This window comes from Paramormyrops kingsleyae, chromosome 6 (genome assembly GCF_048594095.1).
Source record: "Paramormyrops kingsleyae isolate MSU_618 chromosome 6, PKINGS_0.4, whole genome shotgun sequence".
Taxonomy (NCBI): domain Eukaryota; kingdom Metazoa; phylum Chordata; class Actinopteri; order Osteoglossiformes; family Mormyridae; genus Paramormyrops; species Paramormyrops kingsleyae.
The window spans coordinates 11062265-11081676 of NC_132802.1; the positions used below are offsets into that span (position 1 = coordinate 11062265).

Consider the following 19412-nt stretch of genomic DNA (forward strand, 5'->3'; position numbering starts at 1 on the left):
GTGAAAGGTACACTACTGGCCAAAATAGTGGAATTCACTCTACATCTCTACGCATGACAAACTCTGAAAGACGTATCGCTTCACCGTAACTTAGAAAATTCATGGTGGTTTCCGTCTATACAGATATCTAGAGTATGTAGATGTGACGATGGCTTTCCTCTCAAGAAACAGTGACTTGAGTGGTGCAAATAAGGTGACAATACAAAACGCAAGAAAGTCAAACATCTGCCAGAGTGACAGTGATGGCTAATGAGCATGATAAACCTGATTAAATTGTATGTAGTGCTTATTTTCCCGTGTGTCGTGTTCTAATTCGATTTTGTAGTGTTGAGCATTTATGAGAGTACAATGTCATTAACATAAAATGTTTCTAAATCATTTAGTGATTTTGTTCATCAGGAAAATGACCTGTCAAATGTAGCACACCTGTTACAATAAACACTCGTCTTAAATTAATGCATATTGTCAGGGATGCTTAGAGTAGGCCTACTTGATGATTGGTGATTTATATACAACATGTACAACAAATAAGTTTCATCAGTAATAAAAGGTCAAAAAAGAACAACAGGATACTAGCATCCAGGGTCGGAAAAGGGCAAATCAGAATTCAAAGTCAGTTATTAAGCAAAAGTAAACACAAAGAAGGGCATATTTACAGAAGAGTAAAATACTCCCCAAGTACAAACACGCACAAGGAATTTTACTTGGTACAAATGGTGCAGACAGAAGGACAGTCAGACATGACTTTACAGACAAAATACAATAAATAGAATATGCAGCTAAACTGCAGTCCTAAAATTATAGAAATAGTATACACACACGGAGACACACAGAAGAACAGAATGTAAAATGTCAGTATATGAACTGACTGGAGTGTAAAACAGTACTGACAGTACTGAATAAGAGCAATGTGATGTCAAGGGGCTGGTGAGAGAGAGTGATGTGCAAACGGAGCAAAAAGTGCAGCACATGAAGAGGGAGCATGATCAAGCGAGCGCCAAGGCTCAGGCAGTGCTCTCTGTGGCACTTTCTCAGAATACAGGAGACGGGTAAGACGCCTCGAGAGAGACGGGAAGAGTATGGCGAGGCTTCCAGACCGGAGAACCACCTGAACAGAGAGAGATACAGAACACCAAAAGTACAAAGATGCAAAAATGTCTGTGCAGGGTGTGTGAACTCCGATTCTATTTAGGTCATTCCTAAATAGCGCCTTTCACAACACAATTGCCTCAAGTTACTTAGCAAGAGTGTGCAGTGTTAGTTTCAAGGATGCTAAATTTTATAGCCGCAACAGTTTTTTACATGCAGAATAAGAAGGAGACCTACATTCTGCAATCTAATTACTAGGATCAGACAGTTCAGTTACGCAGGCAGGTGCTTGACCTTTGAGTGCCTTGTATGCAAGTAGTGGAAAAAAGCAGGCTATAAGCTCCTACTTTCTGCTCCGAGTAACAAATCGATCTGCTGCTTTTTGAATACACTGCATGGCGTTTAATTACAATAGCCTAACCTACTGTATACAAAAGCATGGATTAGTCTCTCAAGTCTCTTGAATAGTGAGGAAACCCCTTTGCTTGGAAGTGTTTCACAGCTGTAGGATACATGACTGTGGCACTGCATCCACATGCTATGAATGAGAGGCTTGCATCTAACATGAGGTTAAAGTTATATGCCGAGCTATTTCGGTAGAAGTTTAGGTCATCAGAGCTGAGCATTGAAATTATAGCAGCTCAATATCTGTAACACGCCTGATACAGATAATCAGGCACTTCAGTATCACCTCAGTATTACAGTCAGCTATGTTGAAGTTAAGCCGGTTCTCATACTGAGATATAACTGAAGTGCCTGATTATCTGTATCAGGTGTGTTAAGTTAGGGCTGTACCTGAGCTCTGAGGGGGGGTAGCTCTGCAGGAGGGGGGTTGGGCAGCCCTGAACTCGTCTATGTCACGCTAGCTAACTGCTTTATTGAAGTGAAGGTTTGGATGAATAAAAACATTCTGTCACCCATAGTGGACAAAACTGTTCGGAGTTTCTGCTTGGAGGAAAGAGCAGAGATTGGACTGCTATAATTTCAATGCTCAGCTTTGATAGGAGCAGAGGTGGCAGGAGTAATATTTCCTACGCTCTGATGTAAAAAAGGCAAGTAATGAGTATTATGTATCTGAGCGTGCATTTATTTATCTATTTTGTGGTGGGGGGTGAAAACACTTTCGTTGGGACTCAGGATGGACAGCTCCTTACAAATGTCCAATTCATGAACAACCTGTAGGGAAAATAGGACTGACATGCTGCTGAAATATGCATCCATCCATCCTCAGGGGTCTGGAGCCCATCCTAGAAGCTATGGGCATGAGGGGCTCACACACCATTCACATCTACCAATTTCAGTAACTCTGAGTAATTTCAGCATGTTTTTGGACTGGAAACCAGAGTACCTGAAGTAAACCCCACAATGACAATGGGGAGAACACACACAACAACTCCACACACAAGCAATCCAGGCGGACACTCGAATCCTGGTCCCAGAGGTGCGAGGTAATAGTGGTAACCACCTGGTGCATGTCACCCCTCTAAAACCTAGCATGAAATAGCAAAATAATTTTAGAGCGGCTCAGTTTAATTTCAGTGTAACTTTCACACTCATTTACGTATCTCTGTTATTAGGTTTATTTAAATATAACCAGCATTACATGTTAAAAATGCTTTAAATATTTTTATAGCCTACATGCATCGTCCCTGCAAAATTGTCAGTTCATGTTGCAGATAAATGAGCCCACGGCAGGGGGCGGTATTGTGACGAGCATCAATATTTTTAATCTAAGGGGAGGGACAAAATACCGGAAGCCCGTGATCCGATATCCGTGTGATTTCATATCCGAAAGTCTCGGCTCTGTGCTTGAGATAAGATTGGTATGCATGCGTGGTATTAGAGAAATGCTTGGTGGTCGTTATGTGCTGCAAATAGCAAGTCTCTTCATGTAGTAGGCCTATATTTGTGGCTTTTAACTGTATGCAAAGGTTGTCTTAGCCGTAAGCCGTTTATCAATAATGCGGTAATTAGTAACATGCCTAATTACATTCTTAATTAAGGTATTGCCTCATCTGATTATGTATTCCGACGTTTATAGATATAGTTTTCCTTTGTTCAGAGTACAGTGGCGTTGCTTGGGGTTAACTTTACAAGGAACACGTTCATGAGTGTTTTTAAATAAGATGCAGAATGCTTCATTTTAGCGGTTAAGCGGTGAATCTTTATTTAAAACTAGATAGTTGCAAACATGTCTTAATATAGTATTAGCGTCCTGGAGAGTTTTCTCCGCTGCGATCTCTTTAAACGCACGGCTTACCTGCATACTTTGTCTTAATAGCATTTTCTGCTAACAAATAAGATCAGTCTGCTGATATTCAGCCCCACCGCCAGAATAAAGCTACGATTCTAGTAAAACCTAAGGTACATAAATCATAAAATACATTAAGGACATGTAACGGTTTACATGGCAGACATTGGTGACGGGGAATGCATGGTTGCACTTCACTCCATTGTTTCAAACCCTGGGACAGGATTAGCGCGATCGAATCTGGTGGTGTTGGCAAGTTTATTATACATTTGTGAGAAAATGTGTCTAAGTTGCTATTTCAGCAGCAGTGTTTTGACACTAATGTTAGACTTGGAACATGACTTGCAAGTAGCTGAAGGACACCCAATGGTGTGCTGTGCCATAACACTCCCACAAAAAATTAAGAAGTGATAAACCAGTATAGGTTACAGGTCATAAAGGCTTCATAGACCCCAGAGGACCTGGGAATACCTTGCAGAAGCAATGTACCCTGCAGTGCGGTTCATGTTTAAGGATGACATTACTGTGTGGAAGCCTTCCAGGGGTGAGAGATCCTTACAGATCTAGGATGACACCTCTGTGTCTCAGAGTTTCCTGGAGGGAAAGAGTTCTCCTTGGATAACAGGAGTAAGACTATCCTCCCTGGAAGCAGTGTGGAACTCGGAGAATGTGCTGAAACTGCTTTTTAGCAGAAAGAAATCACCTCCAACGAACCAAACGCCTTATCACTCTTGTATGTTCGGACATCCTGTTTAATTGCATTCCGCTTTTTCATGCATATTGACGCAATGCATGAAATAGACAAATGTGAAACTGATCAATGTTACATTAAATAAACTTTGTACACCAAGCCTTCTGCCCGTATCCTCCAGGACAGGCTCTGGACCCCCCGCAACCCTGAATAGCATAAGCGGTTACAGAAAATGGATGGATGGATGGATTGTACACCAAGGCTCATTCCTTCACCTTTTTTTTTTTCTTGTGTTAAGTCGTAGCGTTCCACACAGAATAACTTTGCCAGAAAGCCATGGAGCTCAGTTTCATCTGGATTTTTATGGGGCACTTAGTTTCCGTTTTTCATTACCATTCGAGCGGAATGTCAAACAAAGAAGCACCTTTCCCTTCAGCCTTATCAGTTCGTATTTTCAATGAGGCCTGTAGGCTAGATAGATAATGAATGTCAGTCCGTTCCTTATCTCTGTCAGTGGAGGGGAAAACACAGAGGTGGAGATGTCCTGAAATGCTTGGTTGGTCCTTTTCCTACCAGTGTGTGACAGGAGTCACCATTTAGAAGCTGCTGCCGCTGTGCGTTTGGAACGGTGCATGAGAGGCTCAGCTTTGCCACCCTGGGTTCCTTTAAATCAGAGCTAGATAAGATTTTAACATCTCTGAGCTATTAGTTAAGTTCTCCCCAAACGAGCTTGATGGGCTGAATTGCCTCTCGTTTGTACATTTCTTATGATCCATCTAATTAGGGTGACTGTATGGCAGCTGTTTGCTTGGTGATGTATTGTCTAACTTGCTGTAAGCTGCGTTGGACGTAGGCATCTGGAAATAAATGTAGTTTAGCGATATGGAGATGTGTAATGCACAAGCATGAACCTGTTAGCCGCCCATAGACATTCAGACTGCTTGTTCAGCTGGCTTTCTGTTTACGCTGCAGAACTTGTGAGTATGGTATCTACCCATGCATCTTCTGTAACTGCTTAAATAGTAGTCCTCAGAGACCCTGGGAGGGAGCAAAAATGTGTAATGTCTGGGGGTCCCTGAGGACCGGGTTTAGAAACACCTCTGTACTGGATCAGGGTAAGCCTTCAGCCGATCCCTGGAGCAAAGGGACACGCCAATCAGGGCGTCAGTCTGTCAAAGGCATACATACAATCACCCAAGTGTATTTCCTCCAAGGGCGTAGGTTTAGGTTGAACATTGGTAAGATCCAAATCAGCCCCGATCCCTCCACCCCACTAAACACACCTGTACTCCCAAATTATTGGTAGGGGCGTGCATCTACCATCCATACCCAAATCTACATGCTTGATTTTCTCCTACCATAGTATTTGTTACATGTTTTTACAGATTTAAACTGCGTGACTGAAGACTTCATAGCCATCCTGGAGCCACATGGGATACCGGATATGTTGGACTCTCCGTTTAAATGGCCCTCACGTATTGGCGGGATGGTAATACTGAATTCCTATTGCGTTTGTAATTCACCAAACTCTATATGATAACACCATCACCACCAAGATAAGGAAAATATTTTTTGTGTGGTTCTTTTTTCCACATTCAGTTATGAACATCAGTGAAATATAATAATCTGTACGAGAAGAAAACATCTGTGTGCCGAAAAATGGATTAAGGGACTAAGAGACGACTTAATTTGATATGACTATTTAAGTAATTAAGCGAACAAATAAACAAAGATTAAGGTGTAATTTTCGGCTTTTCTATATTTAACTTAATTATTGGGATTTTGGATCTTGTGTGTTTATTACCTGAAATTATTCCCTTGACTGCTCGATATCTACAAATACGTAATAAAGTGCATTTGTGTCCGGGACGGGCTTGTGCTGTATAACTGGGCTCCTGTTTCAGGCGCAGACTGTGCGGCCTTAAAGGGCCAGACTCGCCACTATCCACCAGCGTCCCACCTTAAATGAAAGACCAATGAAAATACGAGTCCATAGGCGGCTCTCAATCCCTCATTTTCGGTTCGGGACGGCATTTTCCCCCATATGCCCGTTCAATGGCTTTGCGCAGACGGCGGTATGCAAAGGAGTGCTCTGCTTTTCTGTGTGTTTTCGTCGATATCAACAATGCCGCGGCGCTTTCCTTGGCTCTATTAAGACGACGCGCTTCGCTCCGCAGTACGGCTGCCTTCTGCACGGCGCTGCTTACATTGTAACGCCGCCGGCATTCGCTCTCTCTTCATTTTTTGAAACGAAAACAGTGATTTTGACAAGTTGACCACCGCGATAGGCGTGTTGCCTCCTGCGATCAGAGGCGATCCCCTGCGAAATTGGAAATCATTTAGACCTTAATCAATGGCGGCCTGAGTTAAAGATCTGCTTGGAATCAGACACACCGAAGTCAAACAAGACATTTGTTTGACGCCAAAGGTGGGTAACTTGTGATTTTTTTTTGTCTGATTTGAACGGGATCGACCCGGTCGGGATGAATAATTTGGGTTGTTGTTGTTGTGCTGGGGTAAAAAAAACAATGCAATTCAAGCAATAATGAATTACAAAAGAGATTACCATTTGACAATCAAGGGGAGTCCGTACCTTTTGAATAAAAACAGGGAGTTAAGCCTATTTTTCGTTCATTTAATTTATTCTCGTCATACATTTCAGTCCCAGTCTAGGCAGAATCACGACCCTCCAGATAATCTTCACCACGCTTGAGGCTCATGCCAAGTAGTCGATGTCTTACATTAAAAATGGAGCGGTCCCGTTTCTGGCTTGTGCAATACACGATTTCGTGTTTTTTAATTATTTTTATTTTTCCCCGTAGCACTGCTTATCTCTTATCATATCTGATCTAAGGCTAAAATATCTCTTACGGGAGAAGTTGAAATTAACTGTTTTTTGTGCGGACTCGTTTTTCTCATCACAGCCATTGTTGTGCGTCCAGTTTGCGGCACCTTATTGTTACTGTGCCCTAAAAGCTGTTTTCATTTCATTTTTTTTTTTGGGGGGGGGGGGCTGATGGGGTGCTGACTTAGCTTACAGTTACTTATGTCTGCGCTCACCACGTATTAATGAGTAGGAGGCGAGACGTGCATAGTGAATTAACACGTCTATTTGCCTGTGTGTGAACTCTCTAACATGGATTATTGCAACTTTGTGGTACCTTTTTTCCGAAAAACTCCGAAAGCCACTGTTAATTGCGAATATTATAAATGCAGTTTTGGGCTTAGTACGCTCTTTTTCCATTATTGGGACGGTCCCTTTCCTGTGTACTTTAAAAATAGTACAGAGGTTCTGAAACCGAAATTGTTTCTTGCGGTATGATTTAATTCTGAGAACTGCCTCCAAGCTATGAATCCCTAAATGAAACGGCGGAGCGCGTAGTGCTGTTCCTGACATCAAGCTGACAGCGTTTTGTGTTGCCGTTGATCATATGGGCGCTCATTACACGAACGTGATTTGACCATTGGGATATTTTGGCTTTATTCTACAAATGTTATTGTACTGGACGTATTCCTTTTGTCGTATTCGTTTGGTAAGAGATGTTTTATTTTCAGTATATTGCTCATTCTGAGTAGTTTTGAGGTTGGTCGTAGTTCTGCCTAACACTACATGTGGGTTAAGCAGCCCAATAGATTTGAAGCATCAGTGTTCATTTAGTTAAACTCATACAAATCCCTGTGTGAATTTTATGTTATTAGATACTACAAGCTGTTATTACATTTAATGTTGATGTTGACCTTAACACGATGCTGATTTGATTAGATAGGACTTTTTCCTCTAAGCCAGTTGGCTCCCAAATTATTAATCACTACAGCACCTGCTGCCTTTAAACAGATGGATTTATAAGTGATAAAGATATTGATTATCACATATTAGTGTGCTTGATGGCTTACAGATGAAAGCTTTACTTGTTTATATAGCTGGATGTGCATCAGAAGAAATCCGGGATGAGTGTTTTTCCTAAGGGTATGACAGAAGGGTTCGTCCATCTAGGGCCTGAAGTCTTCAGACATCTCCTCTGTGATTTATTAGTTGCCATCTTTGATTTGCACTCGAGCATGTTTACGACTTGAAAAGCTTTTCATTGGATGTAAACAACACAGGGACTAATCCAGTACCTGGGCAACCCCCTTCTTATTGTCATTCCCCCCCCCCCCCCCCCCCCCCGCGAACCTTGCCCTCTGATTCAGCGGCGTAAGTCTATCATATGCTGGACAGGCCCCCACTCAATGTGACTCAGAAAGCTAAAAGTCTGAGTCTCGCACGGCCGTGTGTGATTGAGACTCCTCTCTCTCTCTCTCTCTTTTTTTTTTTTCTACTTCCATGCCTGAGAGAAGATGTCGGTCTGCCCTTGATTAGTCACACACCGGAGAGGTCGTGTGTTTTGGTTACTCATTTACCGTTTGCCATCAGCGTTTAGGTATCCGGCGGGCTGCCCGCCATCACCTCCCCTCGCAGATATTCTCAGCCAGCATGATGGCGTCCCCCTCAGCACAGATGGCCTTTACAGTTATGGGTGCTGTACCCAACAAAAATATGTGGCCATCCGCTGTTGCCTTGGCTACTTGCCAGAGCCTGCTGAATCTGACGAAGTTGCGTTCCGGCTCACGGCAAGGCCCGTGTTCCGCAAAAACACCTGATTGGCCGATTTCCCAAGGGTGTCATCTCGAGATTGTGTTATTAACCATCCTTGGGGCTCTGGGTTTCTGAACAAGCAGTGTAGGTTTTTAAATGGGACAGAGACTGCCGTGTGCATTTGTGATGAGTGAGACCTGCCCTACTGTGCACAGAATATTTGCGTATTTTTTGTATAGTTTTTTTTTTTTTTGAACTGTGGTTTCCTAATGGCATGTATTTTTGTCATGGGTTACGGAAGCAAGAAAGGTTGTATCTCAGAGGAGTGGGTTTATGTGTGTGGGAAAATGCAGAATCACACACACACATGCACACACAGACCTGTACTCATATCTTTGTGGGGATCTTCCATTAGTTTCTATGGGTAAAACTCTAATCCCAACAATGATGTCCTTAACCTCTACCCAGCTCTAACCTTAACCATAAACAACCAAACAATATAAAAGTCTTGGCATTTTTAGTTTTTTGATCGCAGTCACAGATTTTTATAAAATTGGATTTGCCCTTTTGGGGACCGAAAAAATGGTCCCCACAGTGTCAAAATATCAGGTTTTTATCACATTGTGGGGACATTTGGAACTCACAATGTAATGTATATCTGACCTGCACACGTGTGCGTCTATCCATCCATGCTCTGCCAGACCTCTCTCGTTGTACCTTCTGATCTCCCAGGTCAGCTTGCCCATTGGGCAGATCGGTCACCCTTTGTTGACGGTTTTTATGTCGTCTTGCTGCCTTCCATGTTCCTGTCAAACTCGTTTTTCCTTTTAACATTTCACGATGAACTGGTCTTGGCTGAAAGATGTTTTCTTATTTTTAGGACCCGGTCGATGTTATTTCTTTATCTGCAATGTTATTTCTGCCTAATGAGCTTTTCATCGTTTGGGAAGAGATGAGTCTAGACACATTAGACCGATTAATTGGCGTAAATTATTGTTATTGTTTCTTAAAGCGTCTGTGTACTACTAGTTCAGTCAATGAGACTCCCAGTTCAAGCGGTTATGAAAAGCAGGTGTTTCTTGGGTCAGAAGTTGATCATTTACCTTAACCGTCACCATCAAGCATCAGGCGCCATGTTTTGATTGGCAGAGATGTATGGAGTTGTCTGAAAGCACTAGGGACATGACAGGTATTGAGGGTCAAAGCATTAGTGTCAGGCACCATTCTAGGATTTTAGTAAGGTGGGGGGGATGGGAGAGGCCATAATTCCTAGTTTGCCCAACCTTATCTGCCAGTAATATGTTTTGAATTGGTGAGTGACAGGTGACTGGGCACTCCTGTCTGGGGTTAATGCCCCTGTGGCCGCACTATACACTATAAATGCAGGTATGACTGCCCCAGTCCTTACTTTTCACACCCCTGTTCCTTCTGAGCTCTTCACTGTAATACCCAAGACACCACGTCTAAGCCCACGTTCAACTGGGTGTGTAATACAGCCACATTTCAGGCATTGACAGCATGGCCACAACAAGGGGACCGTAGCTGCTCTGGGATCCCCTGTCCTTTTCACACACCTGTAAAGAAGTGCAGGTCGCCCCCTCCGGGTCAAGTATATGGTATCAAACGTTGGCCTATGATGTACTTAACAAAGTTGACCACTGTTGATCGTGCGTAGGCAGTCTCTGCCGTAGAAACCAAGATATTGGTTTGTTTGCATTTTAGTTCATATTGGGTCAAAACCATCTGGAAGTTTCGTCCAGGTAATCAGGATTCTTTTCTCAGTCCAGAGACATGTAGTTCGGTTGACTGGTTGAGTATCATCGTGTGCCTTCCCTGCAGTGACCTGTCATCTAGTCCAGGGTGTTCCCCAGCCTTCGGCCCTGCATGGAATAGGTTCAAGGCTCTGAGTTATAAGGACTGAAATTTCAGAAAGGCCCCTCTCCTATAAAACGAACAGAATCTTCATTGTTCATCCATGTGCATAAATCCTGGCAGTCTGCTTCATCAAAAGTCACTCTGTTTTATGGACCTATTGCAGTTGGGTAACGTAATTAGATACTGATTGACCAAGTTAAGTGTGTGGTTGACATCAGCTTTATCTACATACTTCCAAAACTTGTGGTTTTATGGTCGCTTAGGCTCCCAGGTTGGGTTTGTGAGTTTGCATATTCTCCTGTGTCATGATGCCTGGGATGGGCTCCAGACCCACCCCCATGACCCTAACCTGGAAAAGCAATTAGAGGATGGATGGATGGATGGATGAATGCATCATGCCGTGTTTTCAGTATATTTGGCACCTCTCAGTATATTAAGTGTAACGCCCTCATTATTATTGCGATCACATGGTACAGACCAGCTGTTCCTCTGCATGTCAGAACAAGGGCCGACTGAGGAGCCCTCTTAGCGTGGCATAGTGTCCCCCATTGTGTCCGTCGTGGAGCGTTTTCCGGAAACATCTGCCTCAGAAATATCTAGCGTCCCCCTCTGCGTGCGGCCTGGTGGACAACCCTCCGTGAAGAGCTGGCTTCATGCAGAGGCTCTGGCTAATTCTGTGTGTGTGTGTGTGTGTGTGTGTGTGTGGGGGGGGGGTGTTCTGATGAGATCACTCGGGAAGCGCCCCCCGGCCCCCAGCATCGGCGTCACTCGCTGCCCTTTGTTCCCCCCACACAGGCCGCTGTGTCCCCACCCCGCCCCCCCACCCAGTGCTGCGCTGCACGCCAGACCCTGGCCTCAAAGGCGTTCTTGTTTCCCGCGATCTTTTAGTCTTTGGGAATTTTAGTCTTTGGGAATGTCAGCGTGAGACCCTTTGCACGAACGCCGTGCAGAAGGCTGACGCTGCTGCCCCACTGCATCCTGCCACCAGGAACTGCAGATTCCTGCCAATTAGCTCCATGAACAAGTGAATCGATTCGATTTGGCTCAGCTCCCTGGTCTCCCTCAGGTCCAGTTTTGGTCCGGCCTTCCTGGGCCTCATCACCCCCCCAACCCCGATCCTGTGGCACCTTCTCCCTCTTCTCTGTCACACTGGCCCAGTTTGCTTCTTAATTAGTTTCCAGCGACTTTCAAGGGCGCCATCTTCAGAAAATGGCGTCGCCACCTTAAAAAAAAAAAAACCAATAAAAAGCATCTTTTCCTCACCGGCAGGGGGGCTGTATGTACCTCACTCGGAGCTCGGTGGGGTGACGGGCACCATGTGGCATCTATACCCTGGGGTGCCCGGCTTGGGTGTCAGGGGGTCTTGGGGAACAGTGGGGTGACTGTGCCCCCGAGGGTCACCCCGGGTTCCTGCCAGAACAGTGCCCCCTTCTCAGTCCTGTCAGTTCCTTCCCTGTCCCCAGCCACCTTCCCCCTCTCTAATCAGTGGCACAGGGTTATCTCCTGAAAGGCTTCTTTCTTCCTGAGAGGCTTTTTCGGACTATTCGGCTTTGCGTCTGCTGCTTCGCTCCCTCCATGGGTGAAACAAAGACCCCTTTTGGCTTTGGCTGCCTGCGATGTCTTCCTCGTGCGGTTAGAATGGGCTCCTGTAAACCTCCACCTCAGTGCCCCACCACTTGATCGCATCCTTGTAGAATGTTCCTGCTTGATTTGCATGGTACTGTACGTAACAACCACTTATTAAATGCATTCAAAGTGTCAAGGGACTGGGAGACTGGGAAACACTGCCTTAAGCTCCCAGAAGATGTGGGGTGGGGTTAAAGTCAGAAGGCAAGGCTGCTCATTCATCCCCTGAATCCCTCATTCATTCACTCATTCATTCTGTTCCTCACCTAGTTATGTGCATCACATAACTGCAAACATTGCCAGTCTGCACACATACCCTCTTTGGTTCTTTCCTCCACACTCCGCACATCTTGGTTCCCCATGTCTGTTCTGTAGGCTGCTGTAGATTTCCCTCATCGTTTTCCATATATCGACTTTCTTCACTCTTCCCTGGTTTATAGCAATGCAGGATATATCCGGAACCATATTGGTATCAAAAACAAAAAACAAGACCTTGGTCTGGATTTCTACTTTTTTGGACCTGAACTTTCCACTTCTCTCTGTAATGGGTCACTTTTGTCAGTAAAATCCCTAACGTCACCGGCGGACGGTCTGCAGGGTCATTTTTGGAAACAAAGGGACTCTACACTTTTTCAAAGCTGTAAGGTGGTTTTTGGTCGGCCGCGGGACTGACTTTGTTCCCCTTTTACGCGCTGTCGTAGGCGTGATGGGATCCGAGTCGGCGTGGGCCAGACCGGTTGGTTCCTGAAAGTTTCAAGTACCGAAACGGCGCTGCAGGAACCCAGGGGTGCTTGGGGCGGGTGTTCAGATGGCCAGACCAGCGTGGAGGCGTGGGAAACGTGACCATGGCATGACCAAAATCTCAAGCGGGGTATTTATTGCCATGCACTGATAGAAGACTGGCACAACTGGCACAGCTTGTCATTGTTGGAGACGCCATGACAATAGACAACTAACAATAAGGGCATAATGCAGACAGAGAGTAAATACAAGACAAGCTATACAACAAAAAGGAGTAAACATGAGGTATGTAATACAGAATGAAGCTGGGAACCATTCATCTGTCAGTTTGATCTTAACCCCTATGGTAGTTCAGGTGTATAAGAGCGAGGTTAATCCTGTAATCCCGTTATTTAACTTTGGGTGTTTCACTGGCTACATCTTGCTAAACAAATGGCGTGTGTGTGTGTGTGTGTGTGTGTGTGTGTGTGTGTGTGTGTGCGCGTGCGTGCGTGCGTGCGTGTGTGCGTGCGTGCGTGTGTGTGTAAATTTACACAATTTACGGCCACAATTAGTTTAGTAGTACGTCTAAAATATTAATGAGGCTTTGTATGACGCCCAAAAGTCATTATTAGTATAAATACGGCATATCCTTATGTTTAATAAGTGTCAGAATTTGAACTGCAAAAAGTACCACCAGACCGACGACGTCTTTTTACGTTGTTTATCCACAAGATCTCCTCCTTTAAAAGATGTCGTGGCTGCTCTTCTTCACCGCGACTTCAGTGCATATTGCACTGAGGTATACCAAACCGTAGTATACCAAACCATAGTATACCAAACCATAGTATACCAAAACAGCATATGTGGGGTGCTCCGCTAATCGAATTTAAGAAACATAAAGTTTATACAGATTACTAACTTTTGTGTTTTACAAAAAGCATCTCAGTAATATTGAAGCCATACTACTCATCTTCTCACTTTATTTATATATATATATATATATATATATATATATATATATATATATATATATATATATATATATATAAATAAATAAATAAATAAAAATAATGACGTATGTTCTGTTTATTGCTATGACCAACATGAGTGATATTTCAGCTCAGTGCTTGAATCCACGCATGCTATATCTGAAGCTAACAATAAAAGACACTTTGATGTGTGTTTCATAGCTAAATTTAATTTGGCACTGCTGCCATGTGGCATTGTGTATGGGATGACCTCAACCTCCTGTCCTTTACGGTTGAAGGTTGCAGGGACAACACATGCTGCTTGGGCTCCCAGGAAACCTAATTATTAGTAACGCTGTTGAATGCAGACCTGCCCCGCTGTTTACATATGGGTTAGGACACTGTGCTTATGATCGGAAGGTTGTCAGCTCAAATACCAGGGTTGTTTGAATGATGTCACCATTGGACCATTGAGCAAGGTCCTTAAACCCCAGATGCAACAAGGACTGTATGACTCGACTTTCTCAATTCTTTGTCGCTTTAGGTAAAATAATAATTAATTAATTGTAATTTTGATGTTGCGTTCTCCGTGAGATCAGCTGCTTCTTGAGGGCAGCGTGACCATCCCTGCCACGTCCTGGGCGATGTGACTATACTTTCTGGAAGCCCACCTGCTTCCAGAGCTTGGTGTCTACATTTCAGAGGGGTGTGGCCCAGCAGTACCCAGGTGTCCCGGGAGGGTGGGGAAGGGGGGGCATGTGACTCCGATGGGCCTTACCCCTCTGAAACGCGGATACCATGCTCTGAGTAGGTAACGTTCTGCACCACCAGCAGGTTTGAATATTGAAATTAATGGGAACAATGGTTCACATGAGGTTAAGGCGGAAGATATCCACCCTCCCCCCAATCTGAATTTTGTTATGGAAATGCTGCCGGGGGCCTTTAATGCCCCCTTATCATAGGCCCTGAGGTAAATGAGGCCCGGATCACCTTTTTATTCATGTTCCTTTAATTGGCCACTCGTGCTCGTGCTGTCATCACTTCTGTCCAGTCAAAGCAAACCCCAAGCAAAAAGGGGGGGGGGCATTCTCTGCCTCATCTGGTTAGTAAGCACCCCACCCCAATGTGGGTGAACCCAAACTGAACTTAGTATTTTCATGGAAGAGTGTAAATATATTTGTCCTACATAAAGTGCCTAAAATAATATCCAGAATCAGTTCATTAGCATTTGGGAGGCTTGTTTGGGGATCGTACTCATTCATCCGGGTCTGTATTACTCTGTCTGACTTCTTCTGCTTGCTTTGTGTGTCCCGAGTTACTCATGACTGCGTGACTCTGTCCTGCTTCCTCTGTCCTCCTCGTAAGCTTCCCCTTTTTGTCTCGTTTTAGCCATTTTCCAATCTGCCTTCGGGCTCCTGGGGTCTGTATGTAGGTGGAGTTCTCTATTACGAAAGCGTTGTGGAAACTCTTACTCCTTGGTGGAGCCTGACAGGGTGTACGGGTCCGTCTGCCCGCTGACGGGAACTCCAGGGCGGCCCGGGCTCACGCCATCCCCCGTGCCATGCTGGCGGGGGGGGGGCAGTAACATGAGTACATTTTTCTGCCAGCTTATGAGACTTCTTAAGAGGCGGGTGGGGTGGGGTGGGGTGGGGTGAGCTTGAGGAGCATGGGGGCATGGGGGGGGGGGGTTCTGGTTTAGTGCTGATGATAAAATTTGCTGGGCACAAGGCGGTCGATCACTTAAATTTAATAACTCTTAATCACCTATGCAGTACTGAGACCTTGAGCATGACCCCTCCCATGTGGGCCCCCTGTTACCCCCCCCCCCCCCAGGATGGTGGGACTGCTTATCTGGCAGCCCCCCCCGCTCTCGCCCCAGCACATATTTAAATGTGTGTTTATTCTTGACGGTCCACATTTGCCTGAGCATGTTTTGAATCCATCCATCCATCCATCCATCCATCCCCCTTAAGCACTTTCTGGGTCATATTTACAAGTTCCACCACTCGCGTTTTGGCACAGGTCTGTTCCCTTACACGCCCAGGCCCCTCCTCCTTGTTTGTTTTTCACTTTCCACTCCCACGTTATTGATGGATGTGCCCTCTACTCGCTCCGCTCGGCCATCAGTCATAGTCTGACAGAGAGAGCAAAACACTACCTGTGTGCTGAAATGCATGAAGGCACCACTCCCTGGGGTTGGATATCTGTACCTTTATAAGTGTGTGTCACAGAAGGTCAGGGGTGTGTACAGGGGCGGGACCACAGGGGAATTGACTCCAGATGAAAGCTGATTGGCTCCCAGAGTGCCCCCTCCCCTGTCACTCACCGACTCATAACATAATGATAAGGTTGGCCCCCTGTCTCAATTATGACCCCTCATATGCATCCCACCTTAAAAAGAACTTGAGACTTACCCCCACAGACAATATGTTCACGCTGTCCCAGGGATCACCACAGCCTTCGTTGTCGAGGCGACCTCAGGAGGCCGTGCTTCACAGCGACGGGTGTCTTCAATGGGATGCAGGGGTCGAGGGTCTGCTTGAGTGGGACTATAAAGCGCGTGGTAATCCGACTGTCACCTTTTACAAAGGCCTAGAAGCTTCCAAGCGATTTTGTGGCATGTAATACGGAGAACAAAATTCCCAAAAAGAAGGGTATCATCTGTACCGTTTCAGTTTAAATAGATACACCTTACGGACTCTGTCCTAAACATGCCTCTGGTGTTCCGATTTGTGAAGTGTCTTTCTGATAGCGGTGAATTGCTTCCTCTCTGCCTTTTATTTTTGATACATCTGTGGAAATCGCATTTGAAAATACCTTCTGGCACATTGACTCCTTATCATTCTTTCTGTAGGAGAGTTAGATGTAGATTTAGGTCCGGGAAGATGTGTTTAGGGAGCGTGTAAGCGTCTCTCTGGAATGTGCTGGCAGCAGAGCGCGTCATCCCGGACGCATGGGGCCCGGCTTCCGGGGCCGGCCGCGTGCCCAGACTCGCCTGTCCGTCCAGGAGGACTCGCTCCGCTCCCACCCCACCATCCAGCTCTGACTCATCCCATATAATTTAATTTTTTTTGGCATTTCCTGCTGCAGACGTGACCCACGGGGGTTTTCTGAAGACTCCCCCCCCCCCCCGAAGCGCAAAGCGCATTGGGAGACCTCCAGCAAACCTTCACGCATTAATAACGGTTTCCGCTCCTTAAGCTTCCAGCTGCGGCTCCATGGGGGCGGCCTTCCGGCTGGTGCCCTCCAGTGTGCAGAGGAGCATTCTGGGATACCGAGCCCCGGCCCAGTGAATGAAGGCAGAAAAGTGACCTTGTGTCGCTATACTCAGATGCCCTTTGTTTTCACATAGAGCATAGACTGCGGTCCATGTGATTGGTTGACGCGTTTGCGCCCCGGCACACCAGAGTATACTGGTGATGCGCATCATGCCTGTGCAGCCATGGTGTCGGTCTCTGTCTATTTCACTGATGGATTTTTGGGATCCTTACTCCTTTCCCATCAATGCTGTTTGACCCATGAATCTGTGTTCGGGGAGCCCCCCCCCCCCCCCCCCCCCCCCCCCCCAGAATTGAGCATTCCCGTTTTCCCACAATACTTTTTTTCCTCTTTTGAGATTTTGTGCATCTGGGTGGGGGGTGATTAATGGCTAACCCCATGAGGTTAGATCACGCTGCCCCCACCCCCCCCCACCCCCCATGGCTGCTGGGTATGTCACATGACCATGGAGCCCCAGCGCTTTCTGCACATTGACCATATTTGGGCACAGGATGGAAGAAGCGGTGAAATTTTGTTTATGGACAACGGCAAAGGATGGCGATTCGGACGACAGCTAATTAAGCAGGAGAGCGATGGCAGTGTGCCGTTCAGTGTGAGACGTCGTCCCCCTTCCCAAAAGGCCAGCCACTGACGCTGTGACAGCACATATATGTGGAGTGATAGGCTTGCTTTTGGCTTTAAGGGTGTCCCTGAAACACAAACACCTGAGGCCCCCGTTTTTGGCCACCCACTTCCCCTTTAAAGGTGCCTGCGCTTTCACAATGACGAACAGCAAGAACGTGGATATAGCAAGAGGCCACCTGTCTTGAAATAAGCATTTCCCTTTTTAAAAATTCATGTTCTTCGGTCCGTCCTAATTTCAAACCCATATATTTAATTTTTGGTGTTAATTGTGAGTAGTGAAGGGGGGGGGGTGGGGGTTGATCAGATGCTCAGAATCTGTTTGTGGGGGGGGCGGCTATCCAGCCAGAGCTGAATGGTTCCCATCCATGAGTGACTGTCAGTTTTATTTATACATTCCTTTATTCATTTGTTCCCCCCGGTGAGTCATTTTGTTTTCCCCAGTGGTACATCGCTGTGAGTTTCCGCTTTGTAAGCTCCTATAAACCTCAGCCCTGCAGTGGCGTTGACACCATAGCAAAACATTTTTACGTTTTATTTATCCAAAGTGATATACGGTCGCAGAACGCCGGGTCAGACAGTCCCTGGAGCATTGGGGGCTGAGCCTTGCTCAAGGGTCCGCTGGTAAAATCACACTGACCCTGGGATTTGAACCGATCACAGTGTCCCAATCTCCTCCTAAGCCATCAGTCTGATGCGTGTGCGGTGCCGTGACCGGTGCCGTGTGCGGTGCCGGGTCCGTGCTGCTCCATGCATCCCGGCCTGTAATCACACGTACGCGCTTTGGGGGGGGGCTCTCAGCATTGTCCCCAACTCTGTGTGGCCATCGCTTCACAGTCTGACCCCACATTAAATAAATTGGCCATACGGCTGTAATACAATAGCTGCTCTTAGGCAGAGTGGAATGGAACCCTTTTTTTTTCCTCCCCCCTAGTGACGTAGTGAGACCACTTACAGACCACAGATTTCAAGAATAACGTGTGACTGTAAAGTATGTGAAATTGCTAAATATATATTTTTGCTTGTTTCCCTGCTGACATGGCGAGTGACGCTGGCCGGCGGCGATGTGCATGTGGTTTGCTGCCCGCTAGGTGATTAGCGCCCCTCCCCCCTGCAGATACATACAGCACAAAGTTCTCCATGGAGAGCCACCCATTTATCCGGATGTCTGTGCTCTGTAGACCCTCGTCCAGCATGGGGTACCGGTGAACCTTGGCTGGTCTATGACTGGTCCTGTTTAGGGACGCATTTCATCTAAACGCATGTGGAGAGAAACTGGATGAAATTTGTGCAAAAAGCATGTAGGTTCCACACACAGAATTGGAGCTGCATTCGAACCCTCTGCCCTGGAGGTGTGAGGTGACGTATCATCCAATGAGCCACCAGAGCACGTGCAGAGACGTGTACAGGGGTGGGGCCACAGGGGCACTGGCCTCAGTTAAAAGCCTATTGGCTCCCAGAGTGCCCCTCCCCTCTCACTCACCGATTCAAAACATGAAATTGGGTAATTGGCCACTTTATATGACTTATTGTCCATCATATGTCTCTACCGTAAAAACATCCTAGAATTGCTCCCAAATTTATGGTCATTTTAAATCCATTTATTTATCATAAGCAAATCTACAAATAAATGATAAATACTTAATTTTACAGATATAATTTTGGAAATTATGAGGCCCATCCAAACAGTAAGGTTGTTAGTTTTTCAGCTTG

General features: G+C 45.8%; 1 protein-coding gene across 3 annotated transcripts in view; it reads left to right on the top strand.

The window, feature by feature from the left end:
- The first annotated feature begins 5939 nt into the window (after positions 1–5939).
- src (v-src avian sarcoma (Schmidt-Ruppin A-2) viral oncogene homolog) overlaps positions 5940–19412 on the top strand; it is a 35351-nt gene continuing 21878 nt past the window's right edge. Inside the window, exon 1 of one of the 3 annotated variants that reach the window (XM_023835024.2) lies at positions 5940–6459. The gene's annotated coding sequence lies outside the window, so the exon portion shown is untranslated. Of the gene's footprint in view, positions 6460–7128; positions 7565–19412 lie in introns of those variants that run through there. The other 2 variants (XM_023835028.2, XM_023835026.2) reach the window with 2 other exon arrangements.